The sequence below is a fragment of the Bufo gargarizans genome, chromosome 6 (genome assembly GCF_014858855.1).
Source record: "Bufo gargarizans isolate SCDJY-AF-19 chromosome 6, ASM1485885v1, whole genome shotgun sequence".
In the NCBI taxonomy this organism is placed as follows: Eukaryota; Metazoa; Chordata; class Amphibia; order Anura; family Bufonidae; genus Bufo; species Bufo gargarizans.
The window spans coordinates 116,153,012-116,167,885 of record NC_058085.1 but is presented as its reverse complement, the minus strand read 5'-3'; positions in this window follow the sequence as shown (position 1 = coordinate 116,167,885).

Sequence of the window (14,874 nt, the reverse complement as noted above, 5' to 3'; positions counted from 1 at the left end):
TGATTGAAAAACGAATCCAGGAAGGAAGCAATATGGACAATAACAATACATTAGTAAGTGCCTTGTATTAGCGTTCTCTACATGATAAATGCGATTTGGTGAAGTGACGCAACCCCTTTAGGTAAAAACATAAGGCCGGACTGTGAACAGAGTCTAACACGCTGGCGCGTGTGTTCATTCCGGGATTCACGCTATTCCCCGGTCTGATCCCTGCTCCTGTCATGTGGATTCTTGGCATTATAATGATTGATTTAATGGTGTGGGTTTCTTTCCGCCCTCCGCTGTAACGAGCTGTACTGATGGCATTATGTGAGTACTATTCATTACAGTAGAGGTTGGGCAGGAACTCACAGCATTATAAATCATTATAATGCCAAGAGGTCGCATCACTGAAGCAGCGTTCAGGTCCGTTATGCGGCCCTTTTAGAGAACTAGTGAAAGACAGTGTTTCAATAATAATAATAATAATAATCTTTATTCACATAGCGCTAACATATTGTGCAGCATTTTACAAATCAAAGGGCACACGCAAAATTAGATGTTATATAAAAACAAACCTAAAATACAATTCAAACACTCAGAGTGAGGGACCTGATCACAAGAGCTTACAATCAATAGAAGTCAACGTCCTTTGGCCACATCCCAGACTGATGACCGCTTCATTTGGAACAATGCCCTGTGGACAGGGGCAGATTGGCCCGTACAGGGAAATTTCCTGGTGGGCCGATGCCCCAAGGGCCACCCAAGTCATCCGCTCTGCCACTGACTGAGTACATAATGAGCTCTCAGTGCTAATGAAAGCTGAGAGAATCAGGTACTCATGTACCCAGCCAGCAACCACACATGCTCTCCTGAATTCAACTGCTGTGGCTCTCACCTCCTAAGCCCCCTGCTCCATAGACAACTGGAGGAGGACAGAAGATGGTAGCTATTGATGGCCACCACAGAGGGCCAGCTTTTTAGGCAGTATATTGTGCTACACTGTGTTATTTGCTTCTGCTGGGATGGTATTTTTTACTATGGTATTGTTGACCCTTCCTACTTGTGTTGTCCCACCTTCTGTTAAGTTGGACCTGCCTACAAAATGGGGACACTTTTTTTTTTTCCAGGGCCACTTTAAGTTCCCAGTCCGCCCCTGCCTGCGGAACCAGATGATGAATGCCACACAAATCCAGGCACATTTCATGGAGGTGAGAGGCACCAAGTGTCATATCAGACCATTCAAAACCGTTTACATCAGCGTGGTCTGCGTGCTAGACGACCTGCAAGGGTACCTGACTACACCACCAGGCACAGGCGTCATCGTCTTGCATGGCCAGGGAGCATCTACACTTGACCAGGGACCAGTGGGCCTCAGTGCTGTTCACTGATGAAAGTAGATTCACGCTGAGCAGAAATGATGGCTGCAAACGATGTTGGAGACGTGAAGGAGAGCTCTGTGCATCAGCCACAGATGAGCCTTTGGTGGCGTTACAGTGTGGGCAGGTGTGTCTAGTCAATACAGAACTGCCCTACACTTTGTGAATGGTACAGTGACAAGCCCATACTACTTAAATAACATTAATCTAGTCATTGTGCCTCTGCATGAACAACACAGGCCTAGAATCATCTTCATGGACGACAATGCTCCAGATCATCAAGTTCCCATCATTAGGGAACGGCTGCTGGAGACTGGGGTACCTCAAATGGAGTGGCCTGAACTTTCTCCAGACCTGGATCCGATTGAAAACCTATGGAATCAGTTGAGCCGCCGTGTAGAGGCTCATAACTCTGTACCCCAGAACCTCAATGACCTGAGGGCCACCCTTCAAAAAGCGTGGGATGCCATACCTCAGCAGACAATAAGTCGACTTGTGAACGGCATGATACATCGTTGTCAAGCTGTAATTGATGCTCATTTTTGTGGGAGTATACCCACCACCGTTGTTGGCTTTTGTTTCAATAAATTGAGATGAGGAAATCACCATTGCTGCTTCTACTTAAATGCCCTATTTCCATGATAACTGTAGCGTGAACTTTTTCTATAAATTTCTCCCAAAAAACACATATCCCTAACTTTTTGTCAGTAATCTATATATGTGTGTGTATATAGTAGGAAGGCGCAAGGGGCCATAATTGACGGAAGGTATGTGTCACCGAGGTTCCTGGCCTCGGTGAGGTAAGAGTCTGTAACTTCAAGGGTCAGCGGCAGCTAGTACTGATTGACATTGTTTACTGTTAGTATGGCTGTAAAGCCGATCCGGGCCGGCTCTTACTGGGAGTAGCCAAAGTGCTGGGTGGGTGGCTTCTCCCCACCTTCCAGGCCGGGTCTTTACTTGCCTATATCAAACACTGCCAGCAGTCTCAGCTGGGTGTGGATTACTCCTCTCTGACAGTGGAGCGCTGTCAGTCTCTGTATGTTTGGGAACTGAGAACTTGTGCCATGCTAAAGGGCTGAGAGACGCCTGCTGGGAAGCAGGCCCTAAAGCCTGTTGTGGACTGCAGGTTGGAAAACTGCTGACCAGGTGAAGGCTTTTGTTCTGTGGACTTTTTATGGTGTGAACGAACACCAAGACTGCAAACCGTTACTTTTTGTTTTTCCTTATGTGTGAATAAAACACTGAACTGTTTAAGTTAAAGACTTTGTGGTTGCCTCTGTACTGCGTGCGTTAGCCTGTCTACCAGAGCAAATCCCCACAATATATATATATATATATATATATATATATATATATATATATACACAAAAACATATATACTGTGTGTATATATATATATATATATATATATATATATGTGCAAAGATATACATATATATATATATATATATATAGCAAACAAATAAAGTAGCAGCACACCACTAAATGCACTAAGACTGAGTGAACAGGTGAATGTGTGAACAGGGTCAAATACATGACGCCCATACTTACTGCAAAGCAGTAAAGAAGCTCTTAGCGCATATTATTGATCAAAAATATGTTGGGCCCACCTACCAGACGACAAGGTAGCTTCTTATCAGGTAGGACCTACTCTAACATGGAGGGTCCAGCTCCATTTTCACTCTGATTAAAAACACCAAGGGGTGGGGGGATGTGTGGGGAGTGCTAAGTTCCAAGGAGGATGCCTGGTCCTCTATAATATACATATAAGCAAAAAACGGAACAGCATCTCCTGAGACAAATCGCAGGTGCAAGCTACCCAGCAATAATACAGCAAACAAATAAAGTAGCAGCACACCACTAAATGCACTAAGACTGAGTTCTGTTTTTTGCTTATATGTATATTATAGAGGACCAGGCATCCTCTTTGGAACTTTGCACTCCCCGCCCATCCCCCGACATATTTTTGATCAATAATATGCGCTAAGAGCTTCTTCACTGCTTTGCAGTAAGTATTGGCGTCATGTATTTGACCCTGTTCACACATTCACCAGTTCACTCAGTCTTAGTGCATTTAGTGGTGTGCTGCTACTTTATTTGTTTGCTGTATTATTGCCGGGTAGCTTGCACCTGCGATTTGTCTCAGGAGGTGCTGTTCCATTTTTTGCTTATATGTATGTGTGTGTGTGTATATATATATATATATATATATATATATATATATATATATACAGTACAGACCAAAAGTTTGGACACACCTTCTCATTCAAAGAGTTTTCTTTATTTTCATGACTATGAAAATTGTAGATTCACACTGAAGGCATAAAAACTATGAATTAACACATGTGGAATTATATACATAACAAAAAAGTGTGAAACAACTGAAAATATGTCATATTCTAGGTTCTTCAAAGTAGCCACCTTTTGCTTTGATTACTGCTTTGCACACTTTGCATTTTTTGTCCAGCTTCCCACTACATAGTATGCAATATTAAATGGTACCATTAGAAAGTGCAACAAAAAAGTGTCTCACAAAATAAGCCCTCATACGGCTATGTGAACAAAAACAAACAAAAAAAACGGATGGGTCCTGAAAGGCAGACTACAGATTGGCGTGGTATTAGAAAGCAGGAAGTGCTCAACCCCATATGCAGTGGTGTATCTATACAGGGGGAGCAGATCCTGCACTTGTGGTCCGCTGCTAATGGCAATACCTAGCAAAAATGCATACAATGGAAGATGCCTGGAGCAGACCACAAGTACCACAATGGACATCCTACACAGGCTAGCAAATGTGTGGATGTAATAAACAGTAAAATTAATATAACAAAAACAGGTGCACACTGCGGTCTTACTAACCCTCGTACTGGTGTAAAATTGAGATTAGCCAACATATCCTGCTTGGAGGACATATCTGAGCTCGAGCACCGCGCCAAGGTTTCTCAAGTAGCTCGGGACCTAACGCTAAACCTACCTGGGCCGTATGGGCATCCACAGGCAGCATTCTGGTGCACATGTGAGGCCCAGGCTATATCAGCCAGTCTTGGGTGAGGCTCAGAGCTCTCTCCCTTCTCCCACTGTATGCATGGTCTCATGCTGGAGGTTACTGGGAGAGTGACTGTGAGTTTGACCTTGCGCTCCTGTAATTTGCCCACTGGCTCCTGGTATTGACCATACGGCCCAGGTAGGTTTAGCGTTAGGTCCCGAGCTACTTGAGAAACCTTGGCGCGGTGCTCGGGGTCAGACATGTCCTCCAAGCAGGATATGTTGGCTAATCTCTCAATGTTTTTGTTATATTAATTGTCCTGAAAGTCAGGGGGCTGTGATCCGCACAATTAACCCCTCAGGTGCCGCACCTGAGGGGTTAATTGTGCGTATCATAGCCCCCTGTAAGAGATCAGGTGCTGCCAGGCAGCAGGGGCCAGACCCCCCTCCCTCCCCAGTTTTTAATTTATTGGTGGCCAGTGCGGCCCCCCCTCCCTCCCTCCCCTGTATTAAATTCATTGGTGGCCAGTGCGGCCCCCCTCCCTCCCTCCCCTGTATTAAATTCATTGGTGGCCAGTGCGGCCCTCCCTCCTCTGTATTAAATTCATTGGTGGCCAGTGCGGCCCCCCTCCCTACCCTGTATTAAATTAATTGGTGGCCAGTGCGGCCCTCCCTCCTCTGTATTAAATTCATTGGTGGCCAGTGCGGCCCCCCTCCCTCTCTCCCCTGTATTAAATTCATTGGTGGTCAGTGCGGTTCCCCCTCCCTCCCTCCCCTGTATTAAATTCATTGGTGACCAGTGCGGCCCCCCCTCCCTCCCTACCCTGTATTAAATTCATTGGTGGCCAGTGCGGCCCCCCTCCCTTCCTCCCCTGTATTAAATTCATTGGTGACCAGTGCGACCCCCCTCCCCCCCCACCCCCATCCCCGATCATTGGTGGCAGCGGAGAGTTCTGATCAGAGTTCCAGTTTCATTGCTGGGGCTCCGATCGGTAACCATGGCAACCAGGACGCTACTGCAGTTCTGGCTGCCATGGTTACTTAGCAATTTTAGAAGCATTATACTTACCTGCGCTGTCTGTGACCGGCCGGGCGCTCCTCCTACTGGTAAGTGACAGGTCTGTGCTATAAGCAATGCGCCGCACAGACCTTTCACTTACCAGTAGGAGGAGCGCCCGGCCGGTCACAGACAGCGCAGGTAAGTATAATGCTTCTAAAATTGCTAAGTAACCATGGCAGCCAGAACTGCAGTAGTGTCCTGGTTGCCATGGTTACCGATCGGAGCCCCAACGATTAAACTGGGAATCCGATCGGAACTCTCTGCTGCCACCAATGATCGGGGGGGGAGGAGAGGGGAGGCCGCACTAGCCACCAATAAATTGAATACAGGGGAGGGAGGGAGGGGGGCCGGGGGGGGCCGCACTGGCCACCAATGAATTTAATATAGGGGAGGAAGGGAGGGGGGCCGCACTGGCCACCAATGAATTTAATACAGGGGAGGGAGGGAGGGGGGCCGCACTGGTCACCAATGAATTAAAAACTGGGGAGGGAGGGGGATCTGGCAGCACCTGATCTCTTACAGGGGGCTATGATATGCACAATTAACCCCTCAGGTGCGGCACCTGAGGGGTTAATTGTGCGGATCACAGCCCCCTGTAAGAGATCAGGGGCTGCCAGGCAGCAGGGGGCAGTCATGTCCACAGTTCTTAGTATATTCTAACTTGAAGCGTCCCCATCAATATGAATATACTGTCGGATCTGAGTTTTCACGATGTAACTCAAATCCGATGGTATATTCTAACATAGAGGCGTTCCCATGGTGATGGGGACGCTTCAAATTAAAATATACCATCGGATTGGAGAAAACTCTGATAGGGACTCCTGACTTTACATTGAAAGTCAATGGGGGACGGATCCGTTAGCAATTGCACCATATTGTGTCAACATCAAATGGATCCGTCCCCATTGACTTGCATTGTAAGTCAGGACGGATCCGTTTGGCTCCGCACGGCCAGGCGGACACCAAAACGACTTTTTTTTTAACTTTCCTTCATGTCTGGTGATCCTCCAAAAATCACAGAAGACACATGGAAGAAAAAACGGACACGGAACAACGGAACCCCCGTTTTGCGGACCGTGAAAAAATACTGTCGTGTGCATGAGGCCTCATAGGGGTTGTATACTCTGGACAATACCTTTTTGTTAGCAGGGTCTCTTATTATTAAATGGGGTTATCTGGGACTATAAAATTGATGGCATATCCTTGGTATAAACTATGAATGTGTTATTGGTGGATCCATCTTCTTGGTTTAATCAGGGTTCTCCAGTGGGTCCTGCATCTGCATCCTGGTTTATACCAGCTCAGCCGAACAAGCGGCTGTACCAGCTATTGCAGCTGAACTTTGATGCCAAGCACAGCTACTTTTCAAAACGGCAAAAAGGCAGGGTCTGTGAAGGTCACACTCAGGGTCGGACTGGCCCACCAGAGTACCAGAGGATCCTCTGGTGGGCCCAGGCTCTACAATAGGGGGCCCCAAAGGTCCAGGAGAAAATTTAATTTGGAGCTGCCTTTGAAGCCAATAACTTGCAACTATGGTCTATTTCTAACTAAGGTCTATTAGACTTTATTGATGATATGGGGGTTGGGGCCCAAGGAATCTCAGTACAATTCCTGTTCACATTCCACTGAGAAAACAATAGCCGATCCTGAGGATTAGCCATTAACCACCTCCGGACCGCCTAACGCAGATGTGCGGTCCGGAGGTGGCAGCGCTGCGCAGAGTCACGCATATACGCGTCATCTCGCGAGACGCGAGATGACGCGACTATGCGCGCGCGCATGCGCAGTTCGCGCCGGCATTTCGCACAGAAGTATTTCGTCAGCAACCTGCCAGCCAATGATCGTGGCTGGCAGGTTGCTGATTTTTTAAAAATCCAATCAAAGTGCCAGATAGCAGATCATATTTGTAAATATGATCTGTTATATGGCTGCCTGCTCCTCTGCTGGTTCTTTTCGTCGGTTGGATCCAGCAGAGGAGCAGGCTTCACAGTGAGTACACCAACACTACACACTTAGCCCCAGATCACCCCCCTGCACCCCAATTAACCCTTTGATCACCCCTTTGATCGCCCCTGTCAATCACAAGTGAAAAGAAAAAAGTGATCAGTGCAAACTGTCACTTTTTTTTTTCACTGGTATTGACCGTTAGGTTTCAGTATAGTTTAGGCCCCTTGGTTAGGTAGTTTAGGGATCGGTTAGCGCCCAGCCCACCGCACCGCAGTCCGTTATTCGCTGATTAGCGTATCGCTAATCAGCATTTTTACTTTTATAGTATCTGGAAGTGATCAAAACTGATCACGGTCAGATCTATAATAGTACTAGTGTCACTTTAGTTCTCCCTCCACCCAAAACGCAGTGTTTGCCGATCAGGCCTGATCGCTCGCCCACACGTGCGTTCGCCCACTCCCGCCCCACCGCAGTGACAAAAAAAAAAATTTTTTTTGATCGCTGCACATTCAATTTACACGCACTGCGGCGATAAAAAAATCAGTTTTGATATTTTTTATCAACCGCAGCGGCCTCCGGTACTTCGCTAGGCTCCCCTTTGTAAGACAGGCTTGCTTTTTTTTTCTTGGGTAGTCTCAGGGAATACCCCTAAATTTAGTTGCCCACATGTCTAACAGGGGGTATTCTTCTGAAGAGGCCTACAGGCTTCTGACCCAGTCGGATGAGGAGTGGGAACCCTCATCTGATGAATCCAGCGGGTCAGAATACGAACCTGTAGAAAGCAGTGGCAGTCTGACCCAAAGTTCGGACGAGGAGGCTGAGGTCCCTGATAGAACCAGGCGTACCCGGCCCCGTGTCGCTAGACCGCAGGTTGCGCAGGATCCGCTTCAAGAGCAGCAGAGTGGGGCTGGTGCTGTCGGATTACGTGGTGAGGCATACACCAGCAGCCCAGCCCTTCCTGGACCTAGTACCAGCACTGCCGTACAACCTGGTGAAGTAGCGAGCACCAGAAGGGCAATTGAAGCTGGTACGGTGGCACGTGCAGTAGTGACCCCGTCGCAGCCACCGCAAAGACGTGCCCGTAGAGCCCCTAGAATCCCAGAGGTGCTGGCAAACCCTGATTGGCAGTCCCCAACTTCAGCCGCACCTGTAGTTTTCCCTTTCACCGCCCAGTCTGGAGTTCGGGTTGAGACAGCTCAGATCGGTTCGGCCCTGGGATTTTTTGAGCTGTTCTTGACTGCGGAGCTTTTAGACTTAGTTGTGGCAGAAACAAATCGGTATGCCACACAATTTATAACCGCTAACCCGGGAAGCTATTATGCCCAGCCTTTCCGGTGGAAACCAGTCCAAGTTTCCGAAATTAAAACTTTTCTGGGCCTCCTCCTCAACATGGGCCTGACAAAAAAGCATGAATTGCGGTCATATTGGTCCACGAACCCGATTCATCACATGCCCATGTTCTCTGCTGCTATGTCCAGGACACGATTTGAGGTCATCCTGCGTTTCCTGCACTTTAGTGACAACACCGCCTCCCGTCCCAGGGGCCACCCTGCTTTTGACTAGCTCCACAAAATTCGGCCCCTCATAGACCATTTCAACCTGAAATTTGCAGATATTTATACCCCAGAGCAAAACATCTGCATAGACGAGTCCCTAATACATTTTACCGGGCGCCTTGGCTTCAAACAATACATCCCAAGCAAGCGCGCCCGGTATGGGGTCAAATTGTATAAGCTCTGTGAAAGGGCCACAGGCTATACCCACAAATTTCGTGTCTATGAGGGAAAAGATCAGACCCTGGAGCCGGTCGGTTGCCCTGACTACCTGGGGAGCAGTGGGAAGACAGTTTGGGACTTGGTGTCACCCTTATTCGGCAAGGGGTACCATCTTTATGTGGACAATTTTTACACAAGTGTGGCCCTCTTTAGGCATTTGTTTCTAGAACGGATTGGCGCCTGTGGTACCGCGCGAACTAGTCGCGCGGGCTTCCCCCAACGGCTCGTTAGCACCCGTCTTGCAAGGGGGCAGAGGGCCGCACTGTGTAACGAAGAACTGCTCGCGGTGAAATGGAGAGACAAGCGTGACGTTTACATGCTCTCCTCCATTCACGCAGACACGACAATACAAATTGAGCGAGCAACCCGTGTCATTGAAAAGCCCCTCTCAGTCCACGACTATAACCTCCACATGGGAGGGGTGGACTTCAATGACCAGATGTTGTCTCCGTATTTAGTTTCCCGACGCACCAGACGCTGGTATAAGAAGGTGTCTGTATATTTAATTCAATTGGCTCTGTACAATAGTTTTGTTCTCTACAGTAAGGCTGGGAGAACTGGATCCTTCCTCAAATTTCAGGAAGAGATCATCGAGAACCTCCTGTACCCAGGAGGTTCCGTGGCCCCATCCACCAGTGTAGTTAGCCGTCTACACGAGCGACATTTCCCCAATGTCGTTCCTGGTACCTCAACCCAACCGTCACCCCGAAAAAGATGTCGTGTCTGTAGCAGGAGTGGAATAAGGCGTGACACCCGCTATTTCTGTCCTGACTGTCCCGACCACCCTGCCCTATGCTTTGGAGAGTGTTTCCGGAAGTACCACTCACAGGTACACTATTAGCATAGGGATCATCTCACCAGGATAGGCACACAGGGCTATTAGGGCCCATTCACTCACTGCTGCTGCAAACGTCTCCTTTCACATGGGACAAAGTGCATAACGCACTTCGCCACATCTTTGGGCGATTTGCGCTTTGCACATTGACCCATGGGGAAGGAGAGGTTTGTTCTATAAAGGTAAAAAAAAAAAAAAACACACCAGTAAGCAAACACGTTAATGTTCAGTTCAAAAAGTTAAAGTTACATGTTCTGTTGCAAAGTTAATAAAATTATTGCGTTGCGGCCTGGTTTTTTCTTTTTTTTTTTTTATTCTTTTTTTACCTTCCAGGTGGACCAACCGATCTACTAGCTGCAGCACCGATGTGCATTCTGACAGAAGCATTGCGCTGCTGTCAGATTACACGCAAGTCGGTGTATGCGGCGCTGCAAGACGGGATTTTCTCCTCTGCAGTGACAGATACGTTTGCCGAGGCATACGAGCTGAGGAGGAGGCGGCGTTCCTATGCTTTGGCAAGCACTTTGTATATATATATAAAAAAAAAAAAAAAAAAAATCCCGGCAATGATTTATTCATCCACATCGATTGATGTGAATGGAGAAATCTGGTTTGCCAGGGCATAGGAGCTAAGTGGGTATGGATGTAGGGCGGAGCTCCTATGTCCTGGCAGACGCCTTTCCCCTCCATTTTTTTTTTTTTTGGCAGAGATTTTTTCATCCACATTGATCGATGCGAATGAAGAAATCTGTGCCGTTCATTTTTTTCTTTCAGCCCAGAGGCTGAACGGAAAAAAAAATCTCATTACCTGTATGCTCAATATAAGGAGAATAGCAGAAACTCCTAATGCTGCCCATACATGTAATGATTGCGGAGACCCTCAAATGCCAGGGCAGTACAAACACCCCACAACTGACCCCATTTTGGAAAGAAGACACCCCAAGGTATTTGCTGAGGGGCATATTGAGTCCATGAAAGATTGAAATTTTTGTCCTAAGTTAGCGGAAAGTGAGACTTTGTGAGAAAAAACAAAATTTCTATGAACTTGCCAGGCCCCTCATTGGATACCTTGGGGTGTCTTCTTTCCAAAGTGGGGTCACATGTGGGGTATTTATACTGCCCTGGCTTTTTAGGGGCCCTAAAGCGTGAGAAGAAGTCTGGGATCCAAATGTCTAAAAATGCCCCCCTAAAAGGAATTTGGGCACCTTTGCGCATCTAGGCTGCAAAAAAGTGTGACACATCTGGTATCGCCGTACTCAGGAGAAGTTGGGGAATGTGTTTTGGGGTGTCATTTTACATATACCCATGCTGGGTGAGATAAATATCTTGGTCAAATGCCAACTTTGTATAAAAAAAATGGGAAAAGTTGTCTTTTGCCAAGATATTTCTCTCACCCAGCATGGGTATATGTAAAATGGCACACCAAAACACATTCCCCAACTTCTCCTGAGTACGGCGATACCAGACACTTTTTTGCTGCCAAGGTGGGCAAAGGGGCACATATTCCAAAGTGCACCTTTCGGATTTTGCAGGCCATTTTTTTTACACATTTTGATTGCAAAGTACTTCTCACACATATGGGCCCCTAAATTGCCAGGGCAGTATAACTACGCCACAAGTGACCCCATTTTGGAAAGAAGACACCCCAAGGTATTCCGTGAGGGGCATGGCGAGTTCCTAGAATTTTTTATTTTTTGTCGCAAGTTAGTGGAATATGAGACTTTGTAAGGAAAAAAGAGAAAAAAAAGCAAATCATCATTTTCCGCTAACTTGTGACAAAAAAAATAAAATTCTAGGAACTCGCAGTGCCCCTCACGGAATACTTTGGGGTGTCTTCTTTCCAAAATGGGGTCACTTGTGGCGTAGTTATACTGCCCTGGCAATTTAGGGGCCCATATGTGTGAGAAGTACCTTGCAATCAAAATGTGTAAAAAATGGCCTGCGAAACCCGAAAGGTGCACTTTGGAATATGTGCCCCTTTGCCCACCTTGGCAGCAAAAAAGTGTGACACATCTGGTATCGCTGTACTCAGGAGAAGTTGGGGAATGTGTTTTGAGGTGTCATTTTACATATACCCATGCTGGGTGAGAAAAATATCTTGGTCAAATGCCAACTTTGTATAAAAAAAAATGGGAAAAGTTGTCTTTTGCCAAGATATTTTTCTCACCCAGCATGGGTATATGTAAAATGACACCCCAAAACACATTCCCCAACTTCTCCTGAGTACGGCAATACCAGATGTGTCACACTTTTTTGATGCCAAGGTGGGCAAAGGGGCACATATTCCAAAGTGCACCTTTTGGATTTCACCGGCCATTTTTTACAGATTTTGATTGCAAAGTACTTCTCACACATTTGGGCCCCTAAATTGCCAGGGCAGTATAACTACGCCACAAGTGACCCCATTTTGGAAAGAAGACACCCCAAGGTATTCTGTGAGGGGCATGGCGAGTTCCTAGAATTTTTTTATTTTTTGTCGCAAGTTAGTGGAATATGAGACTTTGTAAGGAAAAAAGAGAAAAATCATCATTTTCCGCTAACTTGTGACAAAAAAAAAAAATTCTAGGAACTCGCAGTGCCCCTCACGGAATACCTTGGGGTGTCTTCTTTCCAAAATGGGGTCACTTGTGGCGTAGTTATACTGCCCTGGCAATTTAGGGGCCCAAATGTGTGAGAAGTACCTTGCAATCAAAATGTGTAAAAAATGGCCTGCAAAATCCGAAAGGTGCACTTTGGAATATGTGCCCCTTTGCCCACCTTGGCTGCAATAAAGTGTCACACATGTGGTATCGCCGTACTCAGGAGAAGTTGGGGAATGTGTTTTGGGGTGTCATTTTACATATACCCATGCTGGGTAAGAAAAATATCTTGGTCAAATGCCAACTTTGTATAAAAAAATGGGAAAAGTTGTCTTTTGCCAAGATATTTCTCTCACCCAGCATAGGTATATGTAAAATGACACCCCAAAACACATTCCCCAACTTCTCCTGAGTACGGCGATACCAGATGTGTGACACTTTTTTGCTGCCAAGGTGGGCAAAGGGGCACATATTCCAAAGTGCACCTTTCGGATTTCACCGGTCATTTTTTACACATTTTGATTGCAAAGTACTTCTCACACATTTGGGCCCCTAAATTGCCAGGGCAGTATAACTACCCCACAAGTGACCCCATTTTGGAAAGAAGACACCCCAAGGTATTCTGTGAGGGGCATGGTGAGTTCCTAGAATTTTTTATTTTTTGTCGCAAGTTAGTGGAATATGAGACTTTGTAAGAAAAAATAAAAAATAAAAATCATCATCATTTTCCGCTAACTTGTGACAAAAAATAAAAAGTTCTATGAACTAACTATGCCCATCAGCGAATACCTTAGGGTGTCTACTTTCCGAAATGGGGTCATTTGTGGGGGTTTTCTACTGTTTGGGCATTGTAGAACCTCAGGAAACATGACAGGTGCTCAGAAAGTCAGAGCTGTTTCAAAAAGCGGAAATTCACATTTTTGTACCATAGTTTGTAAACGCAATAACTTTTACCCAAACCATTTTTTTTTTTTGCCCAAACATTTTTTTTTTATCAAAGACATGTAGAACAATAAATTTGGCGAAAAATTTATATATGGATGTCGTTTTTTTTTGCAAAATTTTACAGCTGAAAGTGAAAAATGTCATTTTTTTGCAAAAAAATCGTTACATTTTGATTAATAACAAAAAAAGTAAAAATGTCAGCAGCTATAAAATACCACCAAATGAAAGCTCTATTAGTGAGAAGAAAAGGAGGTAAAATTAATTTGGGTGGTAAGTTGCATGACCGAGCGATAAACGGTGAAAGGAGTGTAGTGCCGAAGTGTAAAAAGTGCTCTGGTCATGAAGGGGGTTTCACCTAGCGGGGCTGAAGTGGTTAAAGAGGTATTCTAGCATTTTTACATTGATGGCCTATCTTCAGGGTAGGCCATCAGTATCTGATTGGTGATGGTTTGACACCCTTACCCCTGACAATTAGCTGAAGCCAATGACAGTAGTGCTGCAGTAACTAGCTTCATCCATTACGCAGTGGACCAAGCTGTGTAGTTCTGACGCATATTTCTGCAACTGGAGCTAGTCTAAAAGAGCTGGGAATATGCCATCAATATAAAGATCTTAGTAAATTATTATAGTAAACTTTGCCCATGCCAGGGCATAACTGCTGCAGCCTATCACTGGTGTCAGCAGTCTTGTGCCATATACAACGGTGGTCAATGATAGGCTGCACACCTTGATGTCTCATTGCAATCAACGGGAAGAGGACTGGAGGTGCGATGCTGAGAATGGTGTGGGAGAAACGTTGAGTATAGGATTATTTTTTATTTAATCCAATTTCATTCTATATATGTCTATATATGTCACTTTGTATTCACTTTTCTTCCCCTATGTAGACCTCTTCTCTGCTAAAGTATATGAAACATAACTTGCAGAAAAGGAACTTTAGACATGGAGGTAACTTGTTGCTGACGCACAGTCCTCTTCCACTGTCTTGTTTGCAACAGAGGCAGACATGCTTCACCCCATCCCTTTAGCGAAGCCCTTCCTAGTTACCTATCCTATTAGATAGGCAAGTTCTTGTGTTCACTTATTGTCTTATTTTCTAGGTTTAGTTCCTTTTGATATACGCTGTTTCTGTTGAAGACAGTTTTTCTTATCTCGCTATTTATTTTACTACATATTTTGATAATGAGCAACATGAAGAGAATAACCAGAGTATATACTGCCAAAACACAGGGTTCATGATACCACATTCCTCTAATGGAGCATTATATGTTTTGAGAAAGTCTTCTAGTGAGATATAATACAGACTCTGCCATGTGTTAACCCAACCAGTAGTAACCAGAAAGGACAATCACCCTGTGCTGAAGCCGACCGTCTTACAGTACAAGCAATG